Genomic DNA, 22,932 nt, shown 5'->3' with positions numbered 1-22,932 from the left:
GCTGATGTTAGTATGTCATTTACACTCATCAATTTCCATTCCTTGCACATGTTCTTCTCTGCCTGCATGACTCATTTATACTCGTGGTTGTTGAATGATGCTTCTGTCACAATGTGCAGCTTATCAGACTAAAACTGTAGGCATTCTTACATGTTTCCTTGAAAGGATTCAGAATGCTTTGAGTGTAAAGAACATTTAATAATTTAATGTCTAGTGTATGACACATAAAATGCTATTAACTTGAGATTTATTAAATTAATGACTAATGTATTGGTTGCTGATGGTGCTGGTGAGAATACTTCTTAGCAGCACGTACTAGTTGAGGAAACATTTAGCTATTGGATAAATGTGAAAATGATGTGTTTCTGGGTTCCCTTGCAAGAACAGTAAAAGGTGCATCTAGATAAGGAAAAGAGATGTATTTTGTGAAAATTGTTTCTCATACTGAGACTTTCATGATGCCCCTGCCTTTGTTCTGAGACCAGGGTACATGGGTCTGACAGGCTCCACATGCCTGCCCCACAGCCTTCCCTTGACACTTGAGGGTTAAGACTCCAGGATCCTGTTGAGAACTGTGATAAGCCACCATGCATCAGGGACTTTTATTCTTGTTTTATTAAAATGGATACCTGGACTTGGGAAACTAAGTCCTCCATACTATGGCTGAGGGAAGGGAGTGAAGGTTGAGGGGTGGAAATAATAGACCACTTCATGAACATGGAAAGGCCAATCCAGATTCTGACATTTTAAAGATCATTTCATCATAACTATGCTTAAAATATGACAAACTAAATTCTTTTTAAAGAAATAAAATAAATATTTCTAACAAATCCCAGGCCATAGACTTCCTGAGAAGAGGGAGATGCAGGCAATAAGTCTTCCTGAATGCATCTAATGTGCATGGGAGATTGCCCTTGATCCTCTCACTTAATAACTTGGGCAGCCAGTTCCTGTGCAGAGCCCTGCTCTACCACCGATAGTGCATGTTAATTGCTTCCCTGGGAAGTGCTAGAAGCTGGGACAGGAGACACCAAGGCAGCCTGAGCTAATTCCCTAGGGCTATCTTCTGCTCCTTATCCCTTTTTGTGCACAGCAACCTCCACTTTTCCCCAGAGTACCTCAAGTCAATTATGACATAGGACAGCGTCTTGGTCCCCTTCCCTCCTTCCTGAATGATATAACAGGGGGATGATTCCCAAGCACTGTACCTGGGGAAGCCAGGGACTGTACAAAGGAGATGGGAAATTCCCAGGTAGATATATGTCAGCTCTCTCACCCTAATTACTGGAAGTAGACAGAAGCCGTCTAGGTTTGTTCACCTGAGGCAATGTAGCTGCAGGATTGTCACTAGAGATGAAGCCAGAGGGCTGTACAGAGGCCTCGTGGGGAAGCTTTGCAAAGTGCTCTATAAAATATGGTATTTACTTGGTCTTCTCCTCAGGTCTTCCAAATGCTTGACCCAGGTCTCACAACTTATCCATCAGTAATTATCATCTGGCACGGACCAGAGATTTCTAATGGAAATGATTCTATAGAAGATAATGTAAGAAAACACAATATGCTAAAGCAATAACTTAGTTTGGAGTAGCAGCAAGTATTTGGAACACACATGGCATATGTGTTTAAATAAAAGACCTCTAACATACACACAAACACACACACATACATATACATACACACATGCTGAGCTATAAAATAATTTCTCTTACTGGAAAAGAAAAATCCTGTGCAAAAGTAAGCATTCTGACACATGTTGACTGATTACAAAGGGATCAGTATAATTTAAAAGGCACATACATGCCTTTCAGACATTTCTACATTTCTGTTTCTGACTAAATATTTTTCTGGAATCGTTTTAGTTTTCATTTGATCAAACCCATTTCCTCAAGTGCATGACGATGCTGTCAGCTACATCATTTTTTGTCTCATCTACTTTTCATAAGTCTATGGTGTCTAGAAGTAACAGGCAAAAGAAGGTGTTAAATTACTGTTTCTACAAAGGAAAGAAATAAGGCAAAGAATGAACAATGGCAAGATGGAAGCAGAGAAGGGGACAGAAAGAAAAAGAAGATAAGAATGCTTTAGAGTTCTCCAGAATTACACAGAAAATCATTTGCTGAGACAAGATGGGTAGAATTTTTATCACAATTAAAATACTCATGAATTAAAAGTATTCAATAGTTTTTATACACAACTCCTAGTCTCCAATAGCAATCAATGGTTAAGCAATATTCATAGATATTCTTCACTGTTGTATAATCTACATAGAGCTGGCTATTCCAAAAGAAAATCTTTCGGGACCTAGCAGCAAACAAGCGGGTGTTCTGCACAAAGGGCTTCAGATGGGGCATTCTAGTATGTAGTTCTGTCTTCTTCTGAGTAGGTATGAAGATAGCTAGAGTTGTAACAGCACTGAGTTTGAGGTACTTTACTTAAAAAAGATGATCTAGCCTTTATGTGTGCTTTCTTTCCTATAAGTAAAGTGTAGGGCTGGGGGTGGGAGACATGGTAGTGTGAGCAATATAGAACCCATGAAAGAGGTTTTCACTCTCATGTTTTCACCCAAGAAGGGAGTCAGGGAAATCAGTTCACAATTATCATAATTTTTTCTTTCATTAATTTAGAGGGGAACAAGAAAGAAAGCTAAAACTATAGCATTGTCACCCAATTGCCAACACTTCATCTGCCTCTGCTTGTTCTCTCTTTCTGTCTCTCTCTGTCTCTGTTTCTCTTCCTCAAATGTGCCCCCCCACACACATCCATGCACTTTCCCATGAAAGTAAAGAAAGGAGTATATTGTTAAAGCAAGTTAAGAATATTCTTGCCAGGCATGGTGGCACACAGTTGTGAACTATTACTCAGAAAGTGAAAACAGTAGGCTCAAGAGATAGAGGTCAATCTGGGCTATATAACAATACCTTGTGTCAAAGAAACCAAAAGCTTTCTTCATTCTGTACTATTGCTGGGCTTGCAGGTCTATGCCAAGCTGTAGAAGGTCTCTATGGTTTTTTAACACTGTCAAAAATAAGACCAGTTTTAAGAGATCCAAGTAAAATTTAAAAGACAATGACAGTAAAACTCAGAAACACTTGATGATCCAAGATGAAATTAGTACAAACACACAAATGGGGAAGACAATTTTTGTAATTGAAAGAGATGTCATTTGTCAGAATGTTTATGCCTGTTTAGAAAGACATATAATAGTATACACCATATGCATAAGAACTACCAACATACAATGTGAAAACTGGCCTCACTGGTTATGTTGCAACCAATTTTACTGGCTGACTTCTGGCCCACAGTCTTCTCAATAGGTTTGGCATGGAGGAGATCTATGAAGGCCAAGTGGAGGTGACTAGGAAAGAATATAATGTGGAAATCTCTGGTGGTCAACCTGGTGTCTTTATCTGTTGCCTGAATGCAGGCCTTGCCAGAACTACAACTGGGAATGAAGCTTTGAGCAACATGAAGGGGGATGTGGGTGGAGGCTTGTCTCTCTGTCACTGTGCCAAATGGCTTCCTGGGTAGGATTCTGAAAGCAGGGAGTTCACTGCAGAAGTACATCTGAAGCACATGATGGGCCAGAATGTTGTAGATTGTATATGTTACTTAATCAAAGATGCTTATAATGAACAGGTATCTCAGTACTTAAAGACTAATGTGCCAGGACTGGAGAGATGGCTCAGTAGTTAAGAGCATTGACTGCTCTCGCAGAGGATGGAGGTTTGGTTGGGCATTTGACATCCTCTTCTGGCCTCTGCAGGCATTACACAACATGGGTACACTTACATGCATGTGGGCAAGACAGTCATACACAAAAAATAAAAATTAAAAAAAAATAAAATAAAAAATAAATAATAAATAAATAAATAATAGTGATGTGGACATGATGGAGACATATTTTTAAAATCCCATGCTGTGAAAAGAGCAGCAACAAACATGGTTGTGCAAGTGTCTCTACAATAAGATGAGTCTTTTGGGTAACTAAGTGATGGAAGCAACCTAAGTGCCCCTCAACTGATGAGTGGCTGACAAAAATTGTGGTGCATTTACACAATGGCGTTCTATTCAGCAGTAAAGAAAGATGAAATAATGAAATTTGCAGGTAAATGGATGGATCTAGAAACTGTTATATAAGTGAAGTAACACAGACTCAGAAAAACAAAAGACGTATGTTCTCCCTCATTTGTGGATCATAGCACCAAATCCTTTTAATTTCCATTTTCTTTTAATAAGATGATGCTGTAGAGCAGTCTCTTCTGTATAAAATAACTACTATCATCCCAACTTCAGCAGTGCCTGCTTGTTAAACATTGTCACAATTCATCTTGTTGACGATTGTGCTCCTTCATTAAAGGAGGGTCAAGCAGGGTCATTGGACCCTCACTGGAGTATCCAGCCACTCATGCCAGCCAACTGTATGTAATTTGGCCCTAATCACACATGGTCTCCTGGATTTGGAAAGGGCTAAAGTATGCAATCAGGGGCAGCTGAGGAAGAGAAGGTGCGTTAGTCGCTTTTCTGTTGCTGTGATAGAAACACTGACCAAAGCAATTTATAGAAGGAAGAGTTTATTTGAGCTTATTGTTCCAGGGGAATTATAGTCCCTCACAAAAGGGAGGCATGGTGCAGGGGTGGTTGGAGGAGGAGCACAAGATAGGTTCTACATCTTCCAGCAGGCACAGGAAACGAGAGAGCAATTGGAGATCCAGCAAGGCTTATGAACTCTCTAAGCCCACTCCCAATGAGGTGCTTCCTCAAGGATAGCCACACCTTCTGAAACCTCCCAAAACAGTGCCACCATCTGGGGACAAAATGTCCAAATACTTGGAGCCTATGGGGGACATCTTCATTCAAATCATCACATTCCACACCCCCATAGGCTCATGACCATATAAATGCAACGTGCATTTAGTCCAACTTTAACAGTCTCCATAGTCATTATCAGTCTCAACACTATTCAAGTCTACCACCCAAAGTTTCTTCTGAGACTCAGGGAAATACCTTAACTGTAAGACTGATGTAAAATCAAAAGACAAATTATATACTCCCAATATACAGTGGAACTGAATAAACACTACCATTCCAAAAGGGAGGAATAGAAAATATTGGGCCAAAACAAGACCGAAAACCAACAGGACAAACACCAAATCTAGTAGCTCTATGTCTGACTTCAGGGTCTTTACTTCCAAAGGGCTTAGATGGCTCAGCCTCCCCAGCTTGGCTGTGTGCAACATACATCTCTCTCGGCCTGGTACCACTCCCTGTATGCAGCACTTCTTGGCAGATGTCTCACAGGTCTGGCATCATGAACATCTTCTTGGGGTTTCCATTGCCAACCACGCTTCACTTTCACAGCTTCACACTGCCTAGCCTTGGCTGCTCTTTGAAACCAAAGAGGAAGAACGGATGACCCCACTCACTCTTGCATCTTTCATGCCTCTAAAGCCAGCACCAGGTGAAGGACAATGCCAAGATTGACTGCATTTTTGATAGACTCCAGCCTGCTTTATCCATTTTAGAAGTTTTCTCTTCAATGATCCCTGCAATATTTTGCTTTCACAAATTGGAGGCTTAACTGGGTGTGGTCTCGCCCTCAAGGCACTCTCTCCATTGTTTAAGTGAGAATCCCTAGGCCCATCCTTAATCACTTCAATCTCCTTATCAAAGGGATCCTCTTCAGCACATACCAGGGCTCCAACATTAATCTTCCTAGTACTCTTTCTCAATGTGTCACCTACATTCTGTATTTCTTTCTGCCTCATTTGCTCTTTTTCACTGTAAATCTGTATAACATTTGCCATTAATAGGCATGCCACCATTTCTACATTATGCTGTCTTGAAATTTCTTCCACCAGAGAAATTAGTCCATTGCTTTTCAACTTAGCCCCAGGCAAGCTTTTTGGCTGTGAGCAGACTGCAGGCAGACTCTTTGCTAAAATATCCCAAATGCTGCTTACGTCCTTATTTCCCTCTGGAACTACATTGTTCTCAGCACTGCTTTCTTCCAGGCCCCTACTAGAATGACCTATTAAGCTCTGCTTACAGCAATCAACCACTTTTCTAGCCCAAACTTCCAAAGTCTTCCACATTCCTCCAAAACCCCACGTGGTCAGGTTCTTCACAGTCAACAGCCCACTCTCTGGTACCAATTACTGTATTAGTCACTTTTCTGTTGCTATGATAGAAACATTGACCTGATCAGTTTATAGAAAGAAGAGTTTATCTGAGCTTATGGTTCCAGAATTACAGTCCATCATGGCAGGGAGGCATGGCCACAGAGGTAGCTAGAGGAGGAGTGGAAGCTAAGCTCTACATCTTTCATCAGGCACAGGAAAGAAGAGCCACTCCCAGTTTTATGTGGTCCTGAGAATTAAACCCAGAACTTTAGGCAAGCTAAGGGAGCACTCTTTCAAGATCCTTAGCCTTCCACCTCTTCTTTTTAACTTTTTTCTTGGGCATCTTTTAATAGATTCAGATTGCATTCGCTCATATAACAGCATGGAATTTTTTCCTTTTTTGTATTAACTTTTAAAATTTTTATTGAGAATTTCATACATGCATATAAGTGTTTTGATCAAATCCATGCCCACTCCCTCTCCTCCACCTCCTCACATATCTCCATATCACTTTTCCTGACAACTTTGTGTACTCTTTCTCTCTCTCTTTTTTTTTTTTTTTAATGGGGTTTTTTGCTGTCCTAACATTCCACCCTCTGAAGAGGTAACCCTAAAATCTTTTAGGGATTAGGTAAGAGCTCCCAAATACTTTTGACATTTTTGGCCTTTGGAATAGAGTATGTTGCTAAGAGGCCCAAGGACATTATGAGTTTTAGCCAAGAAATTGGCTACTTTTCTTTGGGGTCTTTTTACCCTAACTGCCTAGCTAATTCCTACCTCCTATTCTTATCACACCATCCTGTGAAGAGGTTACCCAAGTTGCCGAAGGGGAATCAGGGTACAGACCACTCTGGCTTCTTCCATGCTTAACAGGGATGTAGGATGAGGCATTTGGGGTATCCCTTCAATCGGCCTATCTAAAAGACTCCCAAATTGCATAACTCTTAACTGTAGGGAGAAAAGAAAATCCTTGACTGGTGCCTAGGAGATGTGAAGGAGAAGTAAAGGCAAGAGTAGTTAGCATTGCAAGTTCTAGACAGGGCACCAGAAAAAGGTCAGAACAGGGCAAATTTCAAATGTTCATTTCAGAGTCCATTGGAATTTCTTCACATGAGCTTCCAAAAGCATCCCCTATTAGGTTCCTCCTCATTTTTCTTTTGTCTGCCAAGAAGGGACTTGAGAGTGATGGACTCAGGATTTGTTTTCAGGCACTTTGATAGCTGTTGGAGAGGCTAGAATCAGTGTCAATTCCCTCACAAAGGCTTCTAGATAAAGAAAACAAATTTAGTCATCATTAAATTTATCCATCATTTTAGAATAGTGGGTTGTCTCCCTTAGCTACAGGTGGGAACTACAGTATTGCAGACCAAGATTTAAGTCTTACATCTGAGCAACACTTTCTGATAAGAAATAAAATCATCAATGAGAAATAATTCTCTAAATAACATTTTATATGGGCTTAAGCCTAATGTCTGGGAAGTGTAATCCCTTGAAATCTTAAGGAAATATACTGATCACTTTAATCTTTGGTTATATTTTCCTTTTGGGTGTTTAAGACCATATAGTTGGCCCAAATAAACCAATTTATTGTTACTCTTAAGGTTATTTGAGGATCTGTTCCTCAGGGCTTATATGGACTTGGGAGAGCCCCTGGCTCCTTTCTTTTACCAGTTCCATGTATGTGATGATAAGTCAATGGTCCTACTCAACCATGGCTGGCTTCACTTGGAAGCATGGAGGAAATGTTATCTCTGTATTGACCCTCCTCTTTGTAGACTGGACACTGGTTCAAGTCCATCTCATGGGGTCTCCATGGCCTCCCTGAACAAGAGGACAGATGACTCACCACAGTTACAGGACATTTTGAGAGATGCTCCATAGTCCCCTGGAACGTAGTCAACCTTGGAGGGCAAGGGGTAAAAACTACCCTTTAAGTCCCTCTGACCAGATTAGTATAGGCCTCAAAGTATGGCTGTTAAACATCCAAGAAGGTTAGTTCTACCAGTCTGGTACTTTTAATTACCATGTGCTATGTAGCTAAAGCTTGGGCAAAACCAAACATTTTCTGATAAACCTTGACTAGGCATATGTTTAATTCCTTGAAGTAGTTGACTAAACTATGACCTTAAAAATTTTAAGGTTGTGTGTATATTATTTGTGTCTCATCCTTTATTTATCATAACAAACCTACACAGACCTTCATCACTTGTTTAGACTTTCTTACTTTTTCTATTTTGGAAAATATCTCCATTCTAATATCCTTTTAACATCTTTTACAGTCTCATTTTCTTTTTTAATGATTATGAGACATAACATTAACAAATAAATTTTCCATCTTTGTGAGAAATCTTTTCATGGGGATACTAAGCAATATTTATCCCCTTCTGAGGTTCTCGTGTCAAACCAATATTTGTTTTACTGGGGCATCAATAATTTACTGAGCTTACTTACAGAGATGACTGAGGGGTTGATGAGGGGTATGAGTGAAATGGGAGTATGCACACTGAAAAGCCTTTTTCCAGCATAGATCAAGCCTTCTGTGATGGTTTGAATGAAAATGTCCCCCATAGGCTCCAAGTATTTGGACATTTTTCCCCAGATGGTGGTGCTGTATTAGGAGGTTTTAGAAGGTGTGGCTATCCTGGAGGAAGCACATCACTGGGGGCGGGCTTAGAGAGTTCTTAAGCCTTGCCAGATCTCCAGCTGCTCTCTTGTTTCCTGTGCCTGCTGGAAGATGTAACACTTAGCTTCCACTCCTCCTTCAGTCACCTCTACCACCATGCCTCCCTGCCATGATGGACTGTAATTCCCCTGGAACTGTAAGCTCAAATAAACTCTTCCTTCTATAAATTGCTTTCATCAGTGTTTCTTTCTATCACAGCAGCAAAGTGACTAATACAATACTTGGTACCAGGAGTGGGCTGTTGGCTGTGAAGAAGCTGACCATGTGGGGTTTTGGAGGAATGTGGAAGACTTTGGAAGCTTCAACTAGAAAAGCAGTTGATTGCTTAACAGGCCATTCTAGTAGGGGCCTGGAAGAAACTAGGGCTGAAAACAATGTAGTTCCAGAGGGAAATAAGGACTTAAGCAGCACTTGGCATATTTTGACAAAGAGTCTGGCTGGAGTCAGCCCTCAACCTAAAAGCTTTCCTGAGGCTAAGTTGAAAAGCAATGGACTAATTTCTCTGGTGGAAGAAATTTCAAGATAGCCTAATGTAGAAATGGTGGCATGGCTATTAATGGTGAATATTATGCAGATTTACAGTGAAATAGAGCATATGGGGCAGAAGGAAATACAGAATGTACAGGATGGATTGAAAAAGAGCACAGGAGGATTAATGTTGGACCCCTGGCATGTGCTGGAGAGGATCCCTTTGATAAGGAGATTAAAGTGATTAAGGAGGGGCCTAGAGATTCAAACTTGATCAATGGAGAGAGCACCTTCAGGGCAAGACCACACCCAGTTAAGCCTCCAACTTGTGAAAACAAATTGCTCTAGGGATCTCTGAAGAGAAAAGCTTCTAAAATGGATAAAGTAGGGTGGAGTCCATCCCAAACTTGTAGCCAAACTTGGCATTGTCCTTCACCTGGTGCTGGATTTAGAGTAATGAAAGATGCAAGAGTGAAGAGGTCATCAGTTCTTCCTCTGCAGTTTCAGAGAGCCACTAAGGCTAGGGAGCATGCAGCAGGGGTTTCCCTGCATTCAGAAGGCCCTGATAGGCCATTGCATGAAGCTGTGAAGGTGAAGCCTGGTTGGCAATGGAGACCTCAAGAAGACATCCATGATGCCAGAGCTGTGAGGGATCTGCCAAGAAGAGTTGCATACAGGGAGTGGTACCAGCCCAGGAGAGAAATGTGTGTTGCATGCAGCAAAGCTGGAAAGGCTGAGCCATCTAAGCCCTTTGGAAGTAAAGTTCTAGAAGTCAGACATGGAGCTACTGGGCTTGGTGTTTGTCTTGCTGGTTTCTGGTCTTTTTTTGGTCCAGTATTTCCTTTCTATGTTTCTATTCCTCCTTTTTGGAATGGTAATGTGTATTCAGTTCTACTGTATGTTGGGAGTATGTAATTTGTCTTTTGATTTTACGTGGGGATTACAGTTAAGGTATTTCACTGAGTTTCAGAAGAGACTTTGGACGGTGGACTTTTGAATAGTGTTGAGACTGATAATGACTATGGGGACTGTTAAAGTTGGACTAAATGCACTTTGCATTTTATATAGTCATGAGCCTATGGGGGCAAGGGGGTGGAATGTGATGGTTTGAATGAAGATGTCCCCCATAGGCTCCAAGTATTTGGACATTTTGTCCCCAGATGGTGGTGCTGTTTTGGGAGGTTTCAGAAGCTGTAGCTATCTTTGAGGAAGCACCTCACTGGGAGTGGGCTTAGAGAGTTCTTAAGCCTTGCTGGATCTCTAATTGCTCTCTCGTTTCCTGTGCCTGCTGGAAGATGTAGAGCCTAGCTTATGCTACTCCTCCAGCCACCTCTGTGGCCACGCCTCCCTTCTGTGAGGGACTGTAATTCCCTTGGAACCATAAGCTCAAATAAACTCTTCCTTCTATTAAAAAAAAAAAAAAAAAAAACAACCTAGGAGTGGTGGTACACATCTGTAATCCCAGCACCAGGAAGGTCAAAGCAGGATCATTAGGATCAGTCACTCTTGGCTACACAGCAAATTCAGTAAAGACTGGGATACATGAGACCCTGTCTGAAAAAAAAAAGAAAAATAGAAAAAAATTGTCTCAAATGTTCCCTGCCAAGAACAATCAGGTAACTCAAAAAAGATAAGTTTTTTCATAACTCAAGAATGGGCTACTGAGAGCTAAACTTATTTTTGTCAGAGTATCTATTCTCATCAAAGAATAAATGTGTTGAATAAACAGCATATATATAAAATGTTCTTTGCTGGAGCTAAAAACTGGTCAGGGAGTTTAGGGAAGGGACCTTTAAAGAAGCATTTTTGAGTCTTGTCCTTAGCCAGAAGCAGGAAACATCTTTAGGTCTGTCCTGGCCAGAGGCCAGGAACACAAGAAGCATCTATGGCTCCTGCTCTGGCTTCTTGTTATCTTCATTTTATACTGGCTATAGATGAGCATCACTGCCTGAAATCTGTACCTAAAGACATGACCAAAGCTGAGAAGGACCTGAGATGACTAGACCTCACAGTGTCTGACCCCAGTTTCTGCCACAAGCCCTACAAAAAAGCCCTAGAGTTTGATGGCAACTCATTTCCTGGAGTTTTTGCTATGTAAGAGCCCTTCCTTCCTTCCTTCCTTCCCCCTCTTCTCTCTCTCTCTCCTCTCTTTCCCTTAAGTTCTTATCTATAATCTTTTAATAAGATTTATTTCTAAATATATTTATTGTTATTTTTATTTTATGTGTGTGAGTGTTTTACCTGCGTGTATGTGAGTGCACCCTTGTCATGCATCGCTGCAGAGGTCAATAGAGGGATTCCGATTCCCCTGGAACTGAAGTTAAGGCTCATTCATAACCGCCATGTGGGTGCTGGGAATCGAACCCAGGTCCTTTGCAAGAGCAGTCAGTGCTCTTAACCACTGAGCCATCTCTCTATCCCAAGATTTATTTCTAAAACTTGTGTTTCAGTCATTCATGAATTCCATTCTTTGAATTTGCAAGACAAGAACACAGAACCACTGACTCTGGGAGTTTTGTGAGCTTCAGGCATAACTCTTGAGTCAAAGTCTGTCAAAGACTAGGAAGCCTTTGTCATACTCAAGGACCTCTGTTTTCTCAATTTTCACAGTTAAGATGAAGTGTGTGCCCCCACCCAGTTTCTTCCACTGGGAATAGCTACCAAATCCTCACAGGATGCATAGACGAGGTGTTCAGCACTTTGAAAATTTTACAATAATATACAGAATTCAAATTACCACCAAATGAGTATTTATAATTTTTCCCTCACCTGCCTCTTCTTGCTTGGCCTTACTTGGGACCAAAGTCATAGAGAATATTCTAGAGAGCAATAGTTGATTTAAGGTGAGGTAAGTGAATCTGGGTTGTGAACTGAAGAGCTAGATCTTTTCTTTAAAGTTGTAATAAATTATTATTCTTTATATATTTTTTACTTTATTTTCACATACCTCATTAAAATGTTATTCATCTTGATTATTGAAATTTCTGTCATCTTCTTAAATTTCATTCCTGAGCAGTGTGTCTTGCTTTCACACTGGTCCCAGTCTTTAGCAGAATAAGAAAACTAAAATCTCAGCTTTCTGGTTGGAGTTTCCAAAAAAAAAAGCAAAGGACAGGGAAATGAAATGGAAACTACCAAAAGATTAATGAGAGCAGCTCAGAAAAGCGGCCACATGAAAACTGTGAGCTATTTGGCTGTACGGGCATGAACCTGGCAGTAATCAGCAACCTAACATCTTTGACAACTGAACGAACAGATACATCACCACTCATATCCTAGACTGGCTTCCAGCACACCAGCAGACCACAAGCAAAAAACGCAAAGGTTTTGAAATTGGAATTAATATTGGTACTGTAACCAGTCCCATAGAAGATGCCATTACACTCGCAATCAGAACCACTTACACACACACACACACACACACACACACACACACACACACACACACACACAAAATTTCCGTAGGTTACAATCCAAAACAGGTTATAATCCAAAAGTAGTGACATGTGAAGAACAAATGAAGTCTCAATTGACATGGAAAATGATGATCAATAGATACCAAGATACAGATGTAGAAATTATATGACAATGATTTTAGAGCAGCTATTAGAAAAAGTGTCCAAGCATACAATTGTGAACATTCTTAGAAACAAATGGAAACATAGTTTAAGCAAAGGTTTTGAAGACTTAAGATAGAACCCACAAACATCTTTCTTCTTATACTCTTTCCTCTGCAGTACTTGTACACATTGGGAAAATATAACTCCACTGGCCTACATCTCTAATCTTATTTTTATTCATTTATTTTCATACCAGGTCTCAATAAGCTGTGCAAGATAGTCTTGAACTCACTCTGATGTTCAAGCTTGTCTTGAGTTTGTAGTCTTCCTGCCTTAGCTCCTGTACTAACTGGAATTATAGGCCTACACCATCAGGCCCAGCTCCCACAGACAACTTAAACCCTAAAATCTTAGTAACTGAAATAAAGAATATGATGATTATACTTAACAACAGAATGCAGATGGCAGAGGAAAGTAGAGCATCAGAGAACACGAAGACAGATCAATAGATCTACCAGTCTGAGTAACAGAGAAGGAAATGGAAAACAGAGACTCAAGAGGACCATCTTAGAGATCCACTATTAATGTCATCATTAATTCCCAGAAAGTGAACGGAAAGTTTTAAATAATGACTTAATATCTTTCCAGATTTTCTGCGTGCAGTTCCATATATTTCAATGCATGTGTGTGTCAAAGACCCACCACTACACACAGATGACCTAATACAACTCAAATCCAACCCTGAACTTTTTTGCTCCAATGATTATATATAAGGTATTTACTCATGTGTTTCCATTTTTTAGGACTCATTCATTGTTTTCCTTCTATTGTGTTTTAATTTTGCCAAACACATATTCTCTTTCTTAAAATAATGAAGAATGCTTTTTGGTTCTGATAGTTTCCTCTATTTTCGACACCTCTTAACACTGAACTATTGACATTATATTAATGACTACACTTTTGGCATCAGTTTCCCTCAAAGCTGTTTTTAATGTTTTAAAATCTCCAATGACCTAGAAGAAATTGAGGCCACCTTTGAAATTCAGCATGAAATCTTTCAGTTTGTGGGATCTGTCTACTTGCTGGACCTTTGGCTGCCTCCCAAAAACAGAGTCAATAGAGGTTAATATGAGCTGTATATGCCACCTACCACTGTCTTCAAGAGGTAGAAGGAAAAAAGTTTCCATCTATGTATATAAATTGTGCTATATATATCCATTTCATATACATCTATTATATGAACCTTTTGCTCATGATTTCAAAAATATCACACAAACATGAAAGCCATCAGAAGCTGTTTTCCCAGTGAGAAAAGTGCATTTATGAAAACCATCAGGGGAGTCTCTAATACTAGGAAAGAAAAGTCAAGGTGAAACCAAGTGATAACAAGAGGCTGGGGGCCTTATGACCAAGGCAAAGAATTTAAATGAGTTACTCAAAAAGCATAAACCACATAGAGGTTTTCCAAGATGAATAGCCTTTAGTTCTCAACCAACTACACTGTTGGAGGAAAGGATTCAAGAAACTTCTTTCCATAGCAAGACTACTGACAAGAGAAAAAAAAAAAAAAGACTGGACCAATGAAAAAGCACAGAAAGGCATTCTAATTTATGTCATTCCTGCCACTCATAGCACAAAGAAAGGTCTCATGACATAGAATAAAAACTCATCTTAAAGTATGTAACTTCTTTGCAGATTTTATGTTGTCTATCTTACTGTGCATGTGAACTCAGCAAGCCATTGAACCTGTCTTGATCCCACTTTTAATAACTGCAATTAATGAGATATCATGCCCAAATCACATGATTGTCATGAGGATTAATGCAGACCAGTACATCCAGGGACACCTCTAAGGACTTGCATATTATGAAGGCAGCAATTTTGTCTGTAGAACAATAGTTCTTCTTCCTCCCAAAAGCAGAGTGAATAGAGGTTAATATGAGTTGTAAATGCCACCTACCTTGGAAAGTTTTCCATCTTCGTCTTGATTTTGTAGACTCAAAGAACCAGGCTAGGGTGAACCCAGCTCTTGGAGTTGAACATGTTTCTATACAGTTTTCTGCCTTCAACAACCTCAAGCTGTATGAGCAAGATGGAAATGTTTAACAGATGTGTAATACTTCAACTCCTGTCTTTGAAATACCTCAGTGAAGCAGTTAGGCCACCTGTAGTACCAGGATGGAGCTTGGAAAAGGAAAATGATTATAAGTATTACCTACGGGTGTGCCAAATATGTTTTTAATGCTCAGAGTCCTAGCTATTTCTCCTCATTTGGGTTTACAGAGCAGCCATTGGGCATGACATGGTCTCTACTATCTGAATGTCAATGACATGCCAGAGGAGGCAAAATTTTTTCTAGTCATTCCACTATGAAACACTTAGTAATAGAAAAATATACAGGGAAGTAAACACAGGATATATGATGGTCTTCAGGTCTGGGGTAAGACTAGGTTTCCTAGGAAAGAGGAACAGCTCATACAAAAGCACAGAAGCAAGTGATTACTAAGAGTTATCTGCAGTCTTCTTTAAGTTGACTATGATCTCAAAACAAAAACTTGGGGATGAGAATCCCTTTTTCACAAGATCCAGATCATTGGGCCTTACACTACCATGCTATAAGTTGAGAAATATGTAGACAGAAGACCAAGGATAGTCATGTGATCATGGGCAAAGAGTGTGGAGCATTAGTTTCTTCATTTGTAGGATGGGCTAAAGGTCATCACTACTTTATGTAGCTGTTTAAGGACTTACTGCTAGAAAATACTTTTAACTACAAATTTAGGGCTGGTAATATGACTCAGCAAGTCAAGGCACTAACTGTTAAATTTGCCAGTCTGAGTTGGATACCCAGGACCCACATGATGGAAGGAAAAAACTGACTCAGACCAGTTGTCCTCTGACCTCCGTACAAGCACATGAATATACATACGGTCATACACATATCATGCAAATACATAAATATATTAAGTCAATAAATGTGATACAGATGTAAAAGCTACAAATCTATACAGATATTAATTTTTTAGTTAGTGTTACCTTAGACCTGAACATTTATAAATCAACATTAGATTGATCTTAAATAGCGATATTCACAAAGAAACAGATCAACTGCATCCTAAATAATACTAGTATAGAATATGTGAGTCTTTCTGAGTGTTCTGGGAAGTGAGATGAGCGTGACAAAATTCAGAGACTTCACTTACTTTCAGATTGCTTAGTGAATAGGAAGAGAAAATCCTGTCAGTTATATAATGACTTCCTTCAAAGTTTGGAGAAAAACCTTTATTAGAACAGGTATTGGGACAGAAGTTGATATAGTACAAAAAAGAAGATGCTTAGTTTATTTTTTTAAAGAAGCTTGAAAAACAGAGTGAAATTATAAATCCATATTTAAGAAGGGAGTAGCCAGAGTATGAGGTGGAACAGAGAAAAGCTGTGCATCCTCCCAAGAAGAATAAAGAGAGATGTGTAAGGAAGAACATCGTCAGCTTGGAGAACTTGGCTTTTAGAAGGCAGCATGCTGCTCAGAGGAGGTGCCAGAAATTTAGTAAGAATGAATAGATGCAATGAGTTAATAAGAACAAGTCTTTGATGGTCAAAAGACAAACAAAACTTGTTTTTTGGAGAGCCCTATTCTTCTGCTTAGGTGCCATATAGCTCTCTCTGTGTTTCTCTCTCTCTCTCTCTCTCTCTCTCTCTCTCTCTCTCTCTCTCTCCAGGAGGTAACATTTATGTCATAATTTGCTCTGAAAATATAAAAGTGTATTTTTAGTTAACTTTTGGACTATGACTTCTTACAAACGCATGTAAATCACTAGATTATATGATGATTGGACTAAAATATTTAATCAATTAGGTCTTTGATCTAACCAGCCCCCTCCTGTATGCCCGGCTGCACGGGTTATGAATACAAGAATGACTAAGAGTGCCACCTCCTCAGACTTCAGGATGCTCACAGGGAGGAAAGACGCCCAGAGGGCATTTCCAGAATGCTAACAGCTCCTCAAGAAGGACATGTAGTGCTGTAGGAATCATGTATTAGATCTTAGCGTGGCCATGGGTCAGAATGAGGATTGTCAGAGAAGGATTGTCAGAGGATTACCAGGAAGCCTTTCTGAAGTAAACGTAGTTTCACTTCATGTGTTTTTCCCTATTCCAAACATTTCATAAGCACATGGAACTTTTGTATATGTGAAATATAGATGTGACGAAGTCACCAAATCTAATAGACCAACATTTATCTTCAAGTTTATTCAATAACCACTTTCTTCACTTGGTGAATTTCCAAGGATATTAGTGCCTTTTATGGGCTGGGCTCTAGGTATGAGCACTGAACAAAACTGACCTAATTCCTTCTCCCACCCAGATTTAATGCATACCATCTAAAATCTTCACTGTAGCCCTGGAGAGACACTCAATCCAAGAGAAACACTCATCAAGAGTTAGAAGTAGAGACTCTTTCTCCACTGGGAAAGAATACCAGCTTCAGGGTTAAATTTGTTTCCCTCTTCTTAAAACTGTATCTAAAATAAGTCCCCACTTTGAAGGCTTTATTAGGTCTGGAGCTGTAATGCATGGAGGAAAGTTTGCCTTTGAAGCCCCAATATACCTAGGCTGAAATCTTAGACTCCCAACTTCATCCCAGGAATGCTGCTTGAGTTCCTCAAGTCCCATTCTTATCACTTCTCAAAAAAAAAGAAAATGAGAGAAAGCATAGTTAACTTACAGAGCTGTGGTGAGGGTGTAATACATATTGTTACCCTGTGCTCCAAGAACCTATCTAATTGTCAGCTCTTGTGTTAACACTTCCTTAATTCCTCTCAATAACTGCTTAATGGTCTCTGCTGTTCTTATTTTATCTCAAATGCAGTTCTTTCTTTTTTCTTAATCTGTGTGCTTCCCATCAAGCTACATGTCTTCTGGGTCCATGTTGATACAGGGGGAAATCAGGGTCCCCTCTTGGGGTTCTTAGTCTCATTACTGAAATAAGAATTGTCTCAGTGTAGAGCATACAAGGAGAAATCAAGTTGGTACTGACCTCAAAGCATCATCTCTGCTGGGTAGCTTTCAGGGGTACAACACACATTACTGGCAGAGAAAGGTAATAATCAACCTTACCCAGCTGTGAACCTGTGAGCTACCATAATGACTGGTTTGGAAAAATATGCTCACTGGTGCAATAGTGGCATGTATATTATGGGAGTAACCAACCACCCTCTGATTAAATTTAAGGCCCATTTTACAAGATGGAGTCCATACCTGACTCTTATCAGAGCCAAGGGTCTGTGGTTAGACAGGTCACAGGGGAGAACCTACAACTATTATTCTTCTATATAGAAAGAATATTAAACTGACTCTAATGACTATTATCATTGATTAGTTCAACTCTCCCTAGAGAAGATTCTTACAGTAGATGGCGATTAGCACAGAGACCCACAACTGGACAATATGCAGAGAATAAGAGGTGGTGGGGTGCTCAACCCTAAACAAGGCACTGATACCAAACCATCTCTTCCCAAGGCTCAGGGATCATTGCAGAAGAGGAAGCAGGAAGACTGTTAAGAACCAGAAGTGGTAGATGAAGGAAACCGTAGATCTGGACACCACAGGATAGTCACACATATGAACCTACAGCATTTTTGACAGCATGCACAAGAGCCGTGCAAGCCCAAGTTATACAAAAACCCAGCATGAAGGGAGTAGGTGGGCAAGAAGTCTCAGCTGTAATTAAGGACTTTTTGAGCATTGATAGCTGCTGGGAGAGGGAGTGCCAATTTTCTTTGCTGGTATGAGGACTTGTATGTTGACCAGACTCCAAGGAAAGGACCCATGCCCAAGAGCATTTGGGAAACACAAACTAGACCTACTAGGCTTTAAAAAAATAGACAAATAATAATAGTGTATACGAAGTCAGAGGCAGGGGATGGTAGGGTGGGAGTAGAGATGGGAGAGGAGATCTGAATATGATCACAATACATTGTATGAAATTCTTGAATGAGTAAAAAAAAATTTGAATGGACTCAAAAGGAAGCTTGAAGATAATTTTATTAGAATTAAAAAGAAAAATCCCGAGGACAGGCAAGCTGTAAACCTTAGCAGCTGCCTAGAGCAGGAAAATGAAGGAGAGAAGGGGGAAAATCTTGTCCTGTTTAACCTCGCTTGGACGTCAGACACATGGCGGACTGGCCGCCACATGACAGGGAGTTTTGGAGAACGTGTAAGGAGGCCCAAATATTGGGGAAACCCAACGGGTTAGGGAAAGCATGCTCAGAAATGAGATATAAAGAAGAAAGGAGAGGAATCCTTCAGAAAAGCAGTCACATTTACAAAGACGCACGTCTGAGGCTCCATAAACTACTGCGCTAAGGGTAAGAATTCTGGCAGGGAAAACGTACACGGTCTCATTAAAGAGCTCATTATTTCTTTCTCTTGTGCATGGCTTAAGGTGAGCCTGACTTCTAGGGTAGTACCTTACCCTAGTGATTGCAACGACCCACTGGATTATTGGGTCTCCATGAAGGACAAAGATTCTCTTTCCTTGACCATGAGTTTTGAGTGGCCTTTATTGCTGTTCTAACAGTGTGACCCTGTTCCAACATGATTGGTCCAAACCTTCTAGCTGCTTTTTGCCTCTAACTACCCTCAAATTCATACTATTATCTTGACTTTCCCCATAAACAAGAAGTTAATACAGAGTTTAAGGAAGGAATCCCATGTTAAGAGGACATGAAATCAACAAGAGTTTGGGGACTTTCTTAAGCTTTCTCTCAAATGAAACAGATTGCTTGGGAAATCTTAGCCTCAGGGGAAGGAAGTACTTTCCTGCACACCAAGATCCTATAATTTGCAAATGAGTAGTTATACATTTTTGGCAGCAAAAACAAAGAAATATGAATATTACATGATTTGATGTGAGAAAGTAAAAAGCAAACAGAAACATTAGGGAAGCATAATTATCTCTGGTATTAAAACCGAAGAGGCATTTCTCTAGGGTCTCACAGAGAGGACACTGTTTAATTTAATTAACAAGGCAGTCAAGAGCATCCTTGCTGTAAACTCAGCAAACAACAAAAAGGCGATAGCTAGGAAATCTGGGACCATTCTTGCTGTCCATTTGCAGTCCAGACACAGATTTTGCAGTACCTGGGAGACAAATGGGCAACACAATATTCACGGTCTTCTGTAAATATTTTCTTGAAGCCTGATACATACAGAGCATCCATGACTTTGATAATCTCCCCCCCTGAATAAAAGAGCAGCAATATCATTTAGTTGTTAAGAATACAGGCTAGGGTCGGGGAAGAGGCCTTGTAAAGTGATGGTAAGACTGTAAATCCATGCAGCCACTGTGGAAATCAATAGGCAGTTCTGAAGAAAACTAAGAACAAATTTACCTTGGGCTGGGGAGATAGTTCAGTGGCCTAGGGAGATGACTCAGTAAAAGTGCTTGCCATGCAAGCATGAAGACCTAAATTCTATCCCTGGAACACACACACAAAAGCCAGTAGCTCAGGTTTGTAATCTCAGTGATGGTGAGACAGAGACCAGCAGATCCCTGGGGCTCATTGCCCAGCAGGCTAGTTGAATCAGTGAGTTCTAGGCCATTGAGAAATGTGTATCTAAAAACAAGGGTGGCATCCTGAATAATGTCTGCTAAGCTTGACCTCAGGCCTCCACATGCACATGCACAAATGAACACATATGCACATGTACTAAGCATATCATATGACCCAGATTTACCACTCCTAGAATGTACCAAAAGGAATCTAAGTCAATATACCACAGAGGTACCTGCTGTGTGGATATTGGTTGATATTGGGGTTCAGAAGACACCTCCCAGAGGAGTTCCATTTTCTTTTGTTCCTGAGTAAGGAACTGAGCAGAGACAGACAGTTACAATAGGAGCAGTTGCAGTTTTATTAAGAGGTAGTATACTTTGGGGGCTAGGGAGATCATTCAGTGGGTAAAGTACTTGTCATGCAAGTGTGAGGATCTGAGTTCAAATCCTGAGAATCCACACAAAGCCTGCCATGGTAGTATACATATGTAATCCCAATGTTTTTATAGCAAGATGTGAAGCAGACAGGAGAATCACTGGAAAGCCAGCTAGCCTTCATACACAGGAGAAAACAACAAAGACAACGCTTCAAACTAGTAGATGGTAAGGTTCTCCCTTGATCTTCACATATGTACTGTGGCATGCACACACCCACCATCACATATATTACCATGTATGCACACACTCATGCACACACAGATAGATTTTTTAAAAAGAGAGAGAGAGAAAGAGAGAAAGAGAGAGAGAGACAGTATACTCTCAAGGATGGGGAAGAAGGCTAGTATAGGAAGGAAGTTTAGCTGCTCAAGGACCTTCCTATACAAAGAGCTAGAGTTTTTATGCTACTTCACTATGGGCTTTGGGTTGATTTCCATAGCATTGGCTTTTGCTCCATTTGTGTGGCCTGGGTTTTTCTGCACATACTCTATTACAGGAAGTTCTGTACACAACTTCATATGACATCTTAACTCTCCAGGCAGGAGTGTTTGGGCTTTACAATGAGCCATGGGTCACTTTTGAGTACTCTAACCTTTGCTGCAGTGTCAGAGTTATTTCAGATGGCTTTGAGCAGTAGGGGAGGTACACCTTCCATTTTTGCCAACTTACTTTTCTATCTGTTCATTTTATAAGACTTTATATAAAGCCTTCTGACCTTACTCTGCCCTAATCTCCTGCCTCACATTCACATATTGCAGCAGGATTCACAATAACTAAAATACAGAATCAGCCTAGGTAGTCATTAATAGATGAATGGATTTAAAAAAATGTGTGTATGCAGAATAGAATACTATTCAGGTGTAAAAATGAATTAAATTATATCAATTGAAGGAATAGGACCCACTCCATTAGGTAACTGTTCCTTTTATGAAAGAGCTGAAGTCTCACATCTTGAAGAAAGAATATTTCTATAGTGGTCATGAATTCTGAAACTCAAAGACCACATGACCACATTTCCCTTGGAGGATCATGACTTCTCCTCTGCCAAAGGTGCTCGTTTCAGGATTTAACTCAAATATTATTAGAACATTCTATTGGGCTTCTGAGTTTATTCACTAATTATCCATTAAATTCTTATTATGTTTCAGGTACTGTGCTTGGTGCTGAGTTTGTTACTGTGAACAGGACAGCATGCCTATTTGCATAACTTCTGACCAGGCTGTCCTGGAGCTCTGTGGCTTCAAGGCTGAATGTGGATAGCGTAGTACCCATAACTCTGGTCTGGCTCACTGAAGTGTGGGGCAGGGATGTCAGTAAGGGCTGTTGGTACTAGTGGGTTGAGATGTGCTTGCTGTCTATGCTTGTGCCGCATTTACTGGAACCTGCAGTTTCCTTTAGAGGCTCTAGCTCATTATAACAATGTTCATAAAGGTAAGCTTTTGTGATTATATTACATCAATTAAACATTCAATTTTCTGAATATATACTGAGCTCAGGAAGTAAGTGGAATTAGAATTTTCTGCTTTGGCATGCTCCTGCTTCTCATCAAGTGGTCTGTATTTGGAAAGTAAAGACAAAAGCAGCTCAGAATGGCCACAAATAAAAGGCAGAAGAATCGCTTGTGTTCTCATTCTGTAAGCAGCTTTTTATCAGGATTGCCCTTCTCTATGTCTCAGGGAACAGCCTGTGTCTTATTATGATCCATAGGTCTTATTCAGACAGGAATTCAGTTTCATTTACTTATTTTTGTTTAGATTCTTACAAAATTTTTAGTATAAATTTTCGACATATGGGGGCTAGAGCGATGACTCAGCAGTTAAGAGCACTGGCTGCTCTTGCAAAGGACCTGGGTTCAGCTCCCAGTACCCACATGTTGGCTAACAACCATCTATAACTCCAATTCCAGGGGATCTGACTCCCTCTTCTGACTTCTGTGGGCATTAAATGACACAGGTGCACTTACATACTTTCAGGAAATACACTCATACACATAAAATAAAAATACAATATTTTTAAAATTTTCAACATATGCGGAAAATTCATGTGTTTGTGTGTGTGTGTGTGTGTGTGCGTGTGTGAAGTTTCATACTTTCTACAGTCCAAGTG

General features: G+C 40.1%; 1 pseudogene; it reads left to right on the top strand.

Annotated features, from left to right (window-relative positions):
• The first annotated feature begins 3,125 nt into the window (after positions 1 to 3,125).
• The window catches only part of LOC103743042, a 24,175-nt pseudogene continuing 4,368 nt past the window's right edge, over positions 3,126 to 22,932 (top strand).

The sequence above is a fragment of the Nannospalax galili genome, unplaced genomic scaffold (assembly GCF_000622305.1).
Source record: "Nannospalax galili isolate Female #2095 unplaced genomic scaffold, S.galili_v1.0 scaffold278, whole genome shotgun sequence".
Taxonomy (NCBI): domain Eukaryota; kingdom Metazoa; phylum Chordata; class Mammalia; order Rodentia; family Spalacidae; genus Nannospalax; species Nannospalax galili.
Note: the sequence above shows the minus strand (reverse complement) of the source record. Positions and strands in the feature narration are given on the sequence as shown.